This window comes from Pleurodeles waltl, chromosome 9 (genome assembly GCF_031143425.1).
Source record: "Pleurodeles waltl isolate 20211129_DDA chromosome 9, aPleWal1.hap1.20221129, whole genome shotgun sequence".
NCBI classification, from domain to species: domain Eukaryota; kingdom Metazoa; phylum Chordata; class Amphibia; order Caudata; family Salamandridae; genus Pleurodeles; species Pleurodeles waltl.
The window spans coordinates 733,715,580-733,730,450 of record NC_090448.1 but is presented as its reverse complement, the minus strand read 5'-3'; positions in this window follow the sequence as shown (position 1 = coordinate 733,730,450).

Genomic DNA, 14,871 nt, shown 5'->3' with positions numbered 1-14,871 from the left:
CATGCGCTATTAAATGTTGTGTAAGTGCATTTCTAGCATTTGCAGGAATGTCTATGGTATTGGCCATATTTGTTTTAGAGAAACGGAACACCAAAATAGGGGAAGTTTTTCCTTTTGTGAGTTCGAGCTCGAACAACCTACAGCCTAAGCAGGTGTTACCTGTTTGGCTGAGGAGGATTCTCCCAAAGACCACGGACGTCTCCGTATAATGGTACTGAGGGTACCTGTTGTCTGTGAGACAGTGATAGTCAGCGTATCCGTAAATTAGTGCCTAAACACCATCGTTGGTGGCGCCATGTCGTAGTTTGGACTCTTGCTCTGAGCAAGACTGCTGGTCTCAGGATGACAGTACTTTCATTTGTAGGTGACTAAGGGGGTCATTCTGACCCTGGCGGTAAAATCCGCCAGGGCCAACGACCGCGGGAGCACCGCCAACAGGCTGGCGGTGCTCCCATGGGCATTCTGACCGCGGCGGTACAGCCGCGGTCAGAAACAGAAAACCGGCGGTGTACCGCCGGTTTCCCGCTGCCCTGGGGAATCCTCCATGGCGGCGCAGCTTGCTGCGCTGCCATGGGGATTCCGACCCCCATACCGCCATCCTGTTCCTGGCGGTTTTGGCCGCCAGGAACAGAATGGCGGTATGGGGTGTCGTGGGGCCCCTGGGGGCCCCTCAAAGATTTTCAGTGTCTGCCATGCAGACACTGAAAATCGCGACGGGTGCAACTGCACCCGTCGCACCCCTTCCACTCCGCCGGCTCCATTCAGAGCCGGCATCCTCATGGAAGGGTGTTTCCCGCTGGGCTGGCGGGCGGCCTTCTGGCGGTCGCCCGCCAGCCCAGCAGGAAAATCAGAATGACCGCGGCGGTCTTTTGACCGCGCAGCGGTATTCTGACGGCGGTACTTTGGCGCGCGGCCTCCGCCGCCCGCCAAAGTCAGAATGAGGCCCTAAGTCTCTTCCTACAACTATTTGTAACTGTTGTCCAAACCTTACCGGCTTACTAGCAGTACCTCACCAAAAACACAATAGTAAAAGGTGATTTGTAGCAGTCGCTTACGCATGGACTCAAAATACAATATCTCAGGGTTGTCGTGGTTAAACGGAAATTACCCTTTTCTCACAGATTTATAATGTCTCATACAAACAAAGGCAATAACACAGATGCAGTAAAGTTATAATAGTTTTTATTCAACATAACTGCAATTTGTGATAAGTTGCATGAACTGCAATGATTAGGATAATGAATATACCAAGCAACAGTATTGTAAAGAGGAGAGTCATTGTTATAAAGACCCCCACCATTATGCAATATATGAAAGAAATATATGTATATGTAAAAGATGGAATAAGCCCTAATACCCTAAGGAGAGTAGGTCTAACCTCCTAACTAAAAAGGAAGAGCTGGGTTCGTTAAACCTAATCTGCCAAAACCGTGTCCATGAGAGGAGCCCCCAACCCTCGTTACCTTGGAATGAGGTCTCTATCTCAGACTCCGCAGGGACACGAAGACTGGATCAGTGTCAAGATGACTGCAGCATCGGTATCAGCGATGGTGGCGATGCCCTCTGGTCGGAATCCCTCTGATTATCTGTCTAAAAGTGTGTTGTATTTATACAGATCTACAAGGTCCCCTGACATAAGTGTTATTCATAACAATAGATAACAGGCATGCTTGGGACGGCAATTAATATCAACAATCCCTCGAAAGTATAGAGAGGGAAAATCCCTAAGTGTGAATGCCTACTGTATGTTTGTCTTTCGTGCTTGATCTTGACGCCTTGGCGCAATGACACTGATAATAGAACCCATAACAAGTGGCATAACTATAAACAAGGCTGCCATTTTAAAGGAAATAAATAATTAAATGGACTATGACAGAGCAAGCTAAGTAGGTTAAAAGTCATTGGGTGACGGGGGCACGAGTTTACAAGCCTACGGCTAAGCTAACTCCTGTTATCCCGCTAAAACAAACTAGGATTCACTACAGCCTCTACAGAGAAAAGCAGAGTCAAGCTAGATGTGCTGATACTCGAAAGTTAAGCATGTAGACACAAATTTATTGCCAACGTTGTGTACTGTATTCCAAATTTGAGTCGGCTTTTGACTAAACTTAGTGGGGATATCTCTACGTGCTGATTTTACCTTTGTTTAGTAGCACTTATTGGGCACAGGTTCTGACTTTTTTTACAATTCACTGAGTTGTTCGCTGGAGCACCTTCTTTATGATGGTGAAGTTCATTTATATGACTTTGTTATATGTTTATGTGCGATCTCATTAAATCATGTAACAGAGAATAATCACCATCATCAAAGTATTTTATGTGGTTTAATATATGAAAAACATAAAAGTCAATTCCAGTTAAAATTCAAACTATATACAAACCAGATGTTGTAAAACATTGCATCAGGGATCATTATCCGTAGAATTCTTTATTCTAACAGCGCAGTTTAAAACCGGCAACAGACCAGCAAATAAAAGGATCACTGAGTAACTGTAAAAACAGCAAAGCAGTACAATTTCTTCCAAATAAAAGTGTCCTTAGGAATCAGAAGCTAAGGTGCTTGTAGATTTGGCAACATAGAATAGAGTGCTTAGTGTCTTGTTTAAATTTTGAGTTACAAGTGCGAGGTGGATGTTTTGCATCACAAAACCATCCCTTAAGGTTACACAATAAAGAGTGAACCATATTTAGTCTAAAACGTGTTAATTAATAAAGATGAGAATTAGACATGTTGTATAGAAGATATGGCGCATTTAAGCAACGTCGTGTGCCCAAGTATATACAACGTGAGGCCTTGGACTAGGCAAGGAAATCCCTCTCCTTATGTGACTGACAAGCAAAGGCACCCTTTAACTGGGTGAATTCAGCTTTCACACTGCTCTAGGGATGGTTAAAAAGGGTGGATTGACCTAGTTTGAGAAAACTCTTCCTGACTGAAGAAATCTGCAGTATGCATAAAGCATGGTCCAGTCCTAGACATTCCTTAAAAAACTTCCTATTGAGCTCCAACTCAGTCTTGAGCCAGGTGGACAACCATAGAACGAGAGGTCTGAGAGATCATGTCACACAAAAAGCCGTGCCCCAGCTCTTCATGGATGATAAAAGTAATTTAGTTGCAGGGGAGTGCCTAGGATGCACAGGCTAGTTTAACGTCTTTCACAGGAAATCACTGTTTCATGATTTAGATATGGACTGGGAGCAACAGTAGGTGGGGCTTCCAGCCATAGAATATTTAGCATCTCATCATCAGCATGCATCAATCTAATTAGGAGAGGGAAATAACTGGGAAAAATGTTGCTAAAGGATATCTCATATAATGAGAATTTGGCCAACCGGCTCATGAGGGGAAAGTCAGTCCATCATCAGTATATAGTAGAGAATATGATGGTAGCCTGGGAAATGGCAGTGAAAATAACCCTCTAGAGACCCTGCTTTGCAGGCCTCTCGATGTGGGGTTACCACAGCCGTTCAAATTAGCCAGGGATACATCCATGCTTCAGGTGAGGGAAGGTTAATGCAACACAGTGAGGAATTTGTGCCAGTAATACATTGTCATCACATTTCAGGAGGCGTTTGGGGTCAAACCAGGACAATTTGTGCAGTATGCTAAACTGGGTTGCACAGCCAGGGAAAAATGGGCAAAGATCCTGCAAACACTCATACTCTCGTCAGTGGAGTCCTGTTAGACTGTGGACAAGGCCTTAGACTGGTGTGTCTCAGCTGTATAGGGCCCGGAAACCAGACAGACAGAGGACTTCAGTGAAGGTGCCACAACAATGCGAGAAAGGTATTCAAGAGATCCTGAAAGACAGAAATGAGAGAACTGCATGCTCTCAGTTTGAGAATGCATCGAGTAATCAAGGTTAGCTCATTTGTTTTTGTTTCTTGCACTCAACATTTACAACATCTCAGAAACTCAAGTGGATGTATTCAAGGAAGACCCTCACCTTGCCCCAGATGAAACGAACTGGCAGCCTCCTCCACACACCTGACATAGCATTGAAACCAATAGTTCATTACAGGGAGAATTTAGTGGCCAGACTACATCCTATAACGACCTTGATAAGGCATCACACCAAAGCCCAAAAAAGACAAGATGAAGTCCAGATTTGCGGTTCTTTAGACCTTGCTAACAAAGTTACGGTCCGACACCCCGACAATGGCATCCTGAATGATGATATATATATATATGTAGCCGAGAAACGACGGCATTACATTGTTTTATATATATATATATATTTATATGTATATATATATATATATATATATATATATATATATATATATATATATATGTTGCATCCAACATTTCCTCTCAAGTCCACAGTTCCACAAGCAATTGCTCACATGCTGTCATCGGTGAAAGAAATAAGCAGCACAGATTCTTGTTGCAAGCATCCTCATTTATTTTTTAGACCATAAAGTGTAACAGTGCGAATTGACTGGCGCGTTTCAGCTGTCGCCTACTACTATACATATATGTGTGTGTGTATGTATAAATTACCTGCTGGCAGTCACCAGTAGGTAGTTATACTTAGGACCATGTTTCCATAGGAAAAGCGTTTTTTGACTTCCATATATCTTTGGCACCATTTGACTGATCTTCAGAACATTTTCCAAACAAAAGTGTGCCAGTAATTCTTGTTGCACATGGACAGTTTCCGGGTGATCCGTCAATTGGGGGTCAAAAAAGTGTGTCTCCTACGTTAATACCCATAGTAGTTTTGAACACGACCACAGCCTGAACCGCTGGATGGAATTACACCAACTTTGGCAGAAAGCTAGATTTTGTTCCACAGATTGTGCTTTTTGTTATTTGGTGTAAATCCATTCAGTAGTTGTTGAGAAATTTAAGGAAATCCAGATTTGTATATCTAGGGCCACGGATCCTCCCCGGCAACTTCAAAAAGAACAATGAGCTCATGCAGGGGGAAATGCAGAGCTCTGATTGGCTGCCAACAGTTCAACCAGGAAATGTTGGCAGCCATCTTAGGACTCCGCTTCAGCCGAGTCCCCCCAAAGAGTGAAAAAAAGAAAAGGGGGCAAGGTAGGAATACCCTGACCCCAAGCCTTGTACTTGGGGTCCCAGAAGGACCCCGGGAGGGCAAAAAAGCATTTAAAAAAAATTGCTGCAAATTCGCAAAATTCACGAATTTGCAGCAAACATTAAAAAAAAAAAACAAGCACAGTCTCCTGAGCTTGTTTTTAATTAAGCCCCTGGGTGGGCCAGGTCCTGTGGGCATGCAGTACTTTTAAAAAAATATGGAGGAGACACATGGGGCTCCCCTCTAAGGGCTTATGTATGCATCGTGGACCGCCGCCTCTGGGGGCTTAAAGTAAATAGTATGTGGTGGGTTGTGCGCCCCCGCACCCCAGGGACCACCACCGCCCTGGGGCAGAAAACGTTAAATGTACCCAGGAGATATGGCCAGGCCCTGGGGCATGGGGTCCCCGGGGCTGAAATCAGTCCTGGGAGGGGAGTTTCACGGCCCCCCTCACCCACTGAATTGTGGTGGGCCCCGGGGAATGGGTTTCCCAGGGCCAAAATCAGTCCTGGGAGGGGGGTCATGCAACCTATCCACCATAGAAGTATGCAGAGGTCTTCCTGCCTTTGCCAGGATGATGAACAGCTTACCAAGGAGGCCTCTAGTCTGTTTCTCAATTATTTTGGTGGCGTGTTCTTGATGCTGTGGAATATGAGGACATCCACACCAAACAAAGAAGCACTTACGTCATACAGCTAAGAGGAAGGAGCCTGGTTTTGTGGAGATTTACGTCTTTGTAGTCTTGTTGGCCTCTCTATAGATGAATTCATGTTATCACAGAATTCTGGAGAAAGACGCATGAGAAACAATCACATTGCCAAACTTACACAAGGTTGCTGGAGACATTTCCTTGTGGTCCATTACGCAGCTGTACTGTATAAAACACGCCGGATATTTAACGAGGTAGCACTTACTGACTAACCAGTAGAAAGTACTTCAGTTGGATAAAGAGGCAGTTGAAATTCTCCTTTGTGGCCGAGTCACTCACACAGCTACTGACCCACACAGACACTCCCACACCCACTCACTGCTGCACTGAGACACTCAATCAGGCACTCATGCACCCACTCACAGACCCACTCAGAGACTCATGCACTCACTCACAGACCCACTCTGACACTCACGCACCCACTCATAGACCCACTTAGAAACTCGTGCACCCACTCACAGACCCACTCAGAAATTCACGCACCCAATCACAGACTCTCTCAGACATTCATGCACCCACTCACAGACCCACTTAGGCTCAAGCACCCGCTCACAGACCCACTCAGAGACTAATGCACTCACTCACAGACCTACTCAGAAACTCATGCACTCACTTACAGATGCACTCAGAGACTCATGTACCCACTCACAGACCAACTCAGACACTCACGCACCCACTCACAGGCCCACTTAAACGCTTACGCAGCACTCACAGACCCACTCAGAAACTCACCCACTCACTCACAGACCTACTCACTCACACACACACTCACAGACCCACTCTGTCACTCACACCCACTCATGGACCTATTGAGACACCTAGGCACTCACTCACTCACTGTTAAAGGTTGGTTGTTACAGTTAGGAAATACAATTTTTAAAAAACCTTAAAAATTAATTTAAAAAATCAAATGTTACAGGGAATTTTTAGTTAGGAAACAACGTTAAAAGAACTCTTAGAAATTCACTGAGAATACCAAAGGTCATAGGGACGCTATAGTTAGGAAATAGAATTAAAAAAAAAATATTAGAAATTCACTGAAAAAAGTAAAGGTTACTGGGACATTATAGTTAGGCTTACATTTCACTCATACAAAACCAGTTAAATTCAGCAGTTATAGTTACCTGAGTTAACTATAACTTAAGCCCCCGCAATGCACTGCTTAACTGCTTATGACCTCATATGTTACCTAACTATAACGCCCCTGTAACCTTTGTTTATATCAGTGATATTATTATATGTATATATATTTTATATATATATATATATATATATATATATATATATATATATATAGAGAGAGAGAGAGAGAGAGATAGATATAAATTGGCAGGATAAATAGATAGATAGATCTATAGATAGATAGATCTTGACAGTAGAAATTTCTAATCCAGGGATGTATTAGTGGCAAAACTTAATGACGGGTCGCGGTTTTGCAGCCTTGATCACATGACCCACAGTGCTCCCCACACAGGTGATATACACTCCTAGGGATTAGCCTCAACCTCATACTTGGATATGGTATCTGGAATCAGCCTGTCGTGTAGGTGGCAACCCTCTCAAGGAGTTGGCAGGCCAGCGCCAGCCAAGCTGCATGTCACACAGCATGCGCCCCAGGGATCATCATGGCCGGAATGCCCTTTAGCATACGTGGGTCGGGGCACGGTTTATATACTAAACCATACCACATTGGAAATATATATAAAAAATATTGATGTAATGCTGTGTGTTGGTGATAGAAGTTGTCTCATAAATAGGACACTAGGTAGAATATTGTGTGCCTGCGTCATATCCTTGGACAAGAAGTACTAATTGTATATGGTGTAAAGGCTGATTAAGCAAGCATCATGTTCGTTGCCTTCCTGGAATAAAAGCAACTGATAAAATGTGTAAGAAAAGCCATCGCTAAAAAAGCAGCTTCGCTTGCCTGAATAAAACATGAATATACATAAGTTATAAAACTAAGCTAAAACAGCGGTGAACAACTCGGTCCTAAAAAGGGTCCTCATGACACCCTCCCCATGCCAATTATGGAGTACAGATTCAAAAGCCCATCTAAAATAGGAAGTAGAAAAAAATCTAAAAGCCCATAAGAAATTTCCATCTCAACAAGCAGAATATGGTGGTCGAAAAGGCAGCAAATTTAAATATCAGAATTTAAAACAAGACTGAATTAAAAGCCAACGGAGTCCAACATAAGGTCATAAGGTCATCAAAAAAATCAGTCAAGAGGGAATCTAAGAGAGACCCTGCATCTGCAGATAATAGTATCACCAAAGCCTCATCCAAGAGATCATAAAAACAAACATGATCTGAGGCCTCAGCTGCAGCGGAGGAAGCAGCATTCTGTGCCATTCCCTTGGTGATGAACCAGCAGAAAGGGCACCTTGAGCCGCAGCATCCTTGTCCTTATAAGGAGTCTCATAGAAGGTATCACAAAGCAACTGTATTCTCATAGGACAACCCCGGGAATAAACCCTCAACAAGAACATCAGCAGATTCATGTCCCTAGGAAGTACTTGTCGCTTGGCAAGACACACCTTCTATGTGCTCTCGAAGGGGCGCCACAAGCAGGAAAACACAGGCTGCACACAGTAGAATACTGGTCAAAAAGATAACAACCAGTCTTTGTCAAGTTCCTCCAACAGCTGCACTCCAAAGTACTGCATGATGCAATTACGACACAGTTGGGTTGGTGGTAGCTCCATCATCTTTTGGCTTTGAGAAGGGACATCCATTGTGGAGCAAAAACAGCAATATCAAAATACCACCAATTAATGCCAATACAAATGGTATGTCTGCAAAAACACTCGAAAATAGTGAGTGGATGACTGATGGTATTACTCCTACAAAACTTGACCAAGTGCCTGAAAAAAGTGTACAATCCCCACGTTGTTTGAAGCATTAAACATGCAACTCAAAAGTTCACCGAAGTGTTTTGGAAAGTTGGTATTTAAAAGAGATTGGATCTCCGCTGATGACCTTGCCACTTGTAGATCACAGGTTTCACGGGCAGATGTAAGTGCAACAAGCTTTTAGAACAATAATGCTTTCAGCCTACTCAGCTTATCAAAGTTGGCATTAAAAGTAGCAAAGTGAGGCCACAAATTTGGTATTCTAATCTCATGCTTGGTGGGAATAACACATTTCCACAGCAGGTCACTAATTGAAAACAGAAATCACACATGGGGCACCTGCTCTCATCCCACAGCAACCTTGATCACTCAGTATCAAGTAACAGGAATACCCTTCAAGTAGCAGGCACAATTAGTCAGCAATGCATTATGTACACTGTGAAATGCCATCTGTTTACAAATCATTGAATGACTTACAGAAGCTTCACAATCACTACTGCTAAGAAAAACATATTTTTTCCCTCTCATACACCTGTAAGCGAAAGGTGGTTCCCACACCTCAGGAATACATAACCTTCAAACCTGCCTACCGGAAAGTGTTTCAGAAGCAAAGTGAACAGAAGTGTCGATATAGGCAGAGATATCACTCCATGAACTAACCACATTAATGATGGTGTTCCAGTCACTGTGAAAGGAAACTTGTCTAACATTTCCATATTTAAGCATGGTATTTGTTGTAAGAATGACATGTCATTTTGTATAATGTCTATTGCAGAGGACACAATTCTGTTTAATGTGTAGATGCGATTGGACAAAGTGTTCATACCATTATCGACGGTGGCTAATGTTTTCTCTAAGTTTGGCTGATCTATTTGCCTTAAACGAGTAGCAGTTTCCATTTGTGAAAGCTTCCATATTTAGTTATATATTGCATACAAGAATTTTCTCAATCATGACTTTCTAGGACCTAGCAAGTAATCTTGCCAATCCATGTCCTCATAGAGGAGAGAGAGGTGTTCTTTTACAGCTGTTGGGGTGAAATGTTGCAATCACTGCTGATATAACTTACCCACACTGTATGTAGGCATTATACCTGCATGTTGTGTTTACATAATGAGGGTCCAGTTTGCTTGCTTTAAAACCCTCAGTAGAGTTTATAAAATGTGCATGACAACTATTTCTGTCCACTGGCCACGATAACCACATTTGGACCTGAAAATTTAGAATTAAATGCACCTTTTTTGATCATGCCATTGAGCTGATCTTATGTATATGTATAACACAAGCTTTATTCGGTCATAAAACCATCAAAGCCGAAAACAATACTCCATGTAATTGCAAATTACAAATAAAATTAAAAGGAAAAGATGAATAAATAATAAAGCACAGGAACACCATTCATTGCTAACAATAAAACCAATAAAAATGTCTCAGTGCGCACCCTAAAAAAAAAATACATATTTACAGATTACAATATTTTTAAGAACCAAATTCGTATATACCATGCAGCCACAAGGACCTTGCTAACTGATTGAATCAAAATAGCAGAAGTATCACTCTTTAAAATCCTGAAGGCGATAGCAAATTGTCTAAAACCCAACTTTTGACATTCTGGCAGAATCCACTTATGTCGTTTAGAAGCATACGCTGGACAGAAGAACATAAAATGTTCAACTGATTCCAGGGCAACATTGCAGCCTGGACATAGGTTGGACACCGACAGTGTCCTCCAGCTGCCAGTAAAAGACAGTAACGGTAAACATCAGTAACGGAAGCGGACATACAGACTCTTTCCTAGAGAGTCGGGAATGAGATCTAAATAAGGCTCATACTGGGGTACCACTTGAAATCAAGGAATGTATTGGTCAGTCGTCCATGTGATGTACCAAGGAGGTAATTGTTCCTCACAAAAGACCAATAAGCTGTTTTTAGGGATAGTTCATGAGCCTTCCCTACATCCTGTGGATTCTCCCAGTAATTCCCAAGTTCCAGGGTACGAAACCAGTTAGACACATGCGTAAGCCGTGGAATAGAGGCTGCATTAGGTCTTTTCAAGAGATCGAGAAGAGAATCCCTGTAAGTAATGAGCTAAGGAGTCGTCCAGATTCTTACCCAAAAGAATAACGGTCTTAAAGCTATCATATCAGAAATACGGTCAAAACCAAGGTCCAAAAAGATGGGAATCAAAGGAGTACTGCCTGGTTACTCAAGTAGTTCTCTAGCAAAACTATTTTCACCCACAGACAGTTTAGTGGTTTTACAAAAGCCCCACACCTCAGCGCCGTAAGTAGCAGCATTTTGTGCTGTGGCCAAATAAATCTTTATAGCCAAAGAAACATCTTTCGTGGCAATACTCCTATAAAAGCGCAAATTGGCCCCAGATCTATGTTGGAGAAGAGACACACTCTTGTTTATCTGTTCTTCCCAGTGTAATTTATTAGAGATCCTCACACCCGGATAGTCTGTTGAGCTTACTTTTTCCAAAGGAACCCCAGCTAAAGCTATAATGCGTCTCCTGACTAGTCCTGGGCTAAATACCATTAATTTGGTTTTACTAACATTCAGTTCCAGCCCATGCTCATTACAGAAAGTTGTAAACTTATCAACGAGAGTCTGGAGACCCATTGGGGTCTTTGAGATGAGAAGGGAGTCATCTGCAAAGAACAAGACAGGGATTTTTTGCACATTTATGGAGGGGGCATCATTTTGACAAAGAGATACAGCGTGTACCACCTCATTTATATATAAAGTGAATAAAGTTGGTGCCAAAAGACATCATTGACGAACCCCCCCGCTGGATGGCAGTGTGATAAGTTAGTTCTCCCTGATTACCCCACCTCACCTGGGCATATGTGCCCTCGTGTAACCTCTGTAAAAGATGGATTATATTCATTGGAGTACCTATTTTATATAGAACAACCCATAGTTTTTCTCTGAGAACCATATCCAACGCAGACCGGAGGTCCACGAAAGCAACATATACATTTTGTTTGGCAAGCTTTACATATTTCCAATATAGGAGCACCAGCCTCAAAACCTGATCCACAGTACTAGTTTTAGGGCGAAAACCTGCCTGAAGTGGAGAAATCACATATTCGGTGTCAGCCCAATCTAAAAGTCTATCCAAAAGCTGTTTAGCAAAACATTTTTTGGAGATGATTAATAAGGCTGATGGGTCTATAATTAGCAGGAGAGCTCACCACTCCCTTTTTATAGATGGGAACTATTTCAGCCCCTTTCCAAGTACTGGTTATTGGACCCCCAGCTGCTATTGCATTAGATATCATATTTATATAACTGGACCAGATCAGTGGCTCAGACCTTTATAAATTCCCCGGTATCTTATCTGGGCCTGGGGCTTTAGAGGGTTTAAGGGAATTAATTGCAGGAATTGTTTCCTCCCGGGTAAAGACAATGTAGTCATCTTGACTGCGCACATCCATTCCTAAGTCATCAGATGGTAGGCTAGACAAGTGATAAACCTAACCCTCAGGTTGAATATGAGTGATAATTATGCTCTTACCCTCTCTATGTCTATCAGACAATAATTTCCAAAAGAACACGTTGTTATTATATCTAGCAGCATCTAACAGATTCTGCCAGATTGAATCATCCCAGCTTTTCTTTGCCTGTGCTATGGTTTTATAATAGGCTAGTCTTGCTGTTCCAATCACCCCCTGTGAACGGGACACAATGGCTAGCTTTAGTGCAAGTTTAGCCTTAGAGCAATCCTTGTTAAACCACTCCCTGGTTTTGTGTATGAGGTCAAGTTGATTAGTAGGAATGTTCTTATAAAAGATATTGTGTATCATTGTCTCGTGAATAGTAAGAATTGGAATGTTGACAACCATGTGTTCCTCATAGTTAGCCATTACATCAATGAACAATTTATAAATCTTCCTAATCATACATGGATTAGACAACACTTTTGGCCAGCTAACACGAGTATGACTGTTATCCAAGAATGGCTCCTGGTCAATTCTGAAACCTTCTAAATTCAACACTATGTAAAGTAAGGAGCAGAGAGTTATGGTTGCTGTCATGGCGAAAATCCACCTTCATATCTTCCAGCATTGGCCATAACCTGACATCCAATAAAAAATAATAACACTAAACGACTGGCCTCATTTAAAAGTGGAGGCAATACTTGGATCGGAATGCGTGCAGCCGTTACAGACCCTAAATCCATACTTAAGACACAGTGATGTCAACTGTAGGGCAGCACAGGAGCGGATACAAAATTGCTCATTCGTCAAGTGTGGAATACCCCAATGTTCATCCTCTTCGACCGTTAGGTCATTCCTTAAATATGAGGGTTCAAATGTGCAATTCATGTCCCCTTCAGTCACTAAGTTGATGCTGGAAGGCAACGTGTCTAGATATTCAAACAACTGAGTCATAGTCTGGGACTCCAATCCACGGGCACTGACCTTGCATATTTATTAATTATAATTACCTTGAAGCCTCTATTAAATACAAGCTGGGCACCTTTGATTATTTAGGCATTAAAGTGGAAGACTCACATCTCTGGCATGCTCATCGCCAAAAATCTCTATTGTGCCTGAAGCAAAGGGCGGGCGGCATTGCAAGATTTGCCTCTAGATCCCCCAAATTTGCAATGTCCCCTGCCCTCGAAATATACAAATCTCAAGCTTGGGGGGGCGCCCTATACGGCGCCGAACTTTGGGGCCACTGCAACTAGGCGAATTTGGCAAGGGCAGAAAATCAGTTTCTAAAAATGCTGCTAAAGGTCCCCTCTAGCACTCTCTGCCCATCCGAATGGACCTAAACCTTTTCTCAATTTCGCAGATTGCTTCTTTAAGGCCTCTGCTGTTTTGGATTCGGTTATGGACAACAGATGCCCTAATTCCTTTTCGTTGTGGGCTTCTTAATTTGGTGGGCCGTGATTCTACTATCAAAATTAAATGATGTGTTTTTGTTGAACGATCTTTCACCCAGCTCGGCTTAGGGTCCTATTGGCAGGATCCTATTTCCATTCCTAAAAATGCTGTACAGCTGTTAAAGGATGCTTTTTGGCATAATGTCCAGATTGGCCAATTTGCCAGTTCTGTTCCGCTGTCTATGTCTGACAATATCTTATCTGTCAAATGTCATTATGAATTTGAGCCTTTCATGGACGCAGCGTTATCTCCATTTGCTTGTGCCCTTTTTGATTAGGTTCAGAATTGGGTCTCTCCCTTTGTGCTCCTTAACGTATAAATGGTCCAGTTCCATCAATAGATCCAAATTCTGCCCGATGGGTTGTAAAAGTGAAGAGTCTGTTTCACATGTTTTTTTCCATTGTCATGCATATTACAAACAAAGAGCTCTTTGGCTCATCCCGCTTTGTAAACAAATAGGGGTCAGATCTTGTTTTCATGCTGAGAGAATTTTAAAATGTGACTCATCCGTCCAGATAGTTTTATCAGTGGCAAAATTTCTCGAATCAATCTGGCGGTTGAGATTAGCAATCTCAAAGAACAAGACTGGGTAGTTAATTCTTAGTCTTATTTATGTATATTTATTGAATTTTGATGCATGATTTTAGTCTTTACTTTGTAGGATATAGATACTGGTTTACCATATCATTGATTATTTATTGATCTATGGAACCTGTCTTTTGTTTTTATGTCGAGAGACTTTTAAAATGTGATTCATCCGTCCAGATAGTTTTATCAGTGGTAAAATTTCTCGAATTAATCTGGCAGTTGAGATTAGTAATTTTAAGGAACAAGACTGGGGCGCCAATTCTTAGATTTATTTATGTATATTTATTGAATTGGATGCATGATTTTAGCCTCTATCTTGTAGGATATAGATACTGGTTTACTATATTATTAATTATTTACTGATCTATGGAATTGTTTTTTTGTTGAGTGGACTTTTTCATTATTACGAGGTGTTCATCCTGTTGTTCATTTTGATTGATTTTTTAATTTTTCTTATTCTTTCCTAATTTCTTTACTGCGCTTTTATCTCTAGTGTCCTCTTGCTTGAATTTTTTTTTTTGATGTGTATTGTACTTTTATGGTATGTTTTTACTTACCGAAATAAAGTTAAATGGAAAAATAAATGCAAGCTGAACACCTAATATATCTGGGGAATCGATTTTTAGTACAAAATGGTTGCACTGCAATTTCTTGTTTAACAATATCAGTAAACCTCCCTTAGCGCGACCAGTATCCCCGTCTGCAGGTTGGGCCATCACATGGTATGATAAGAAAGCATCCAGGAAAAACAGGGTCCACAGCCTAGGTCTCCT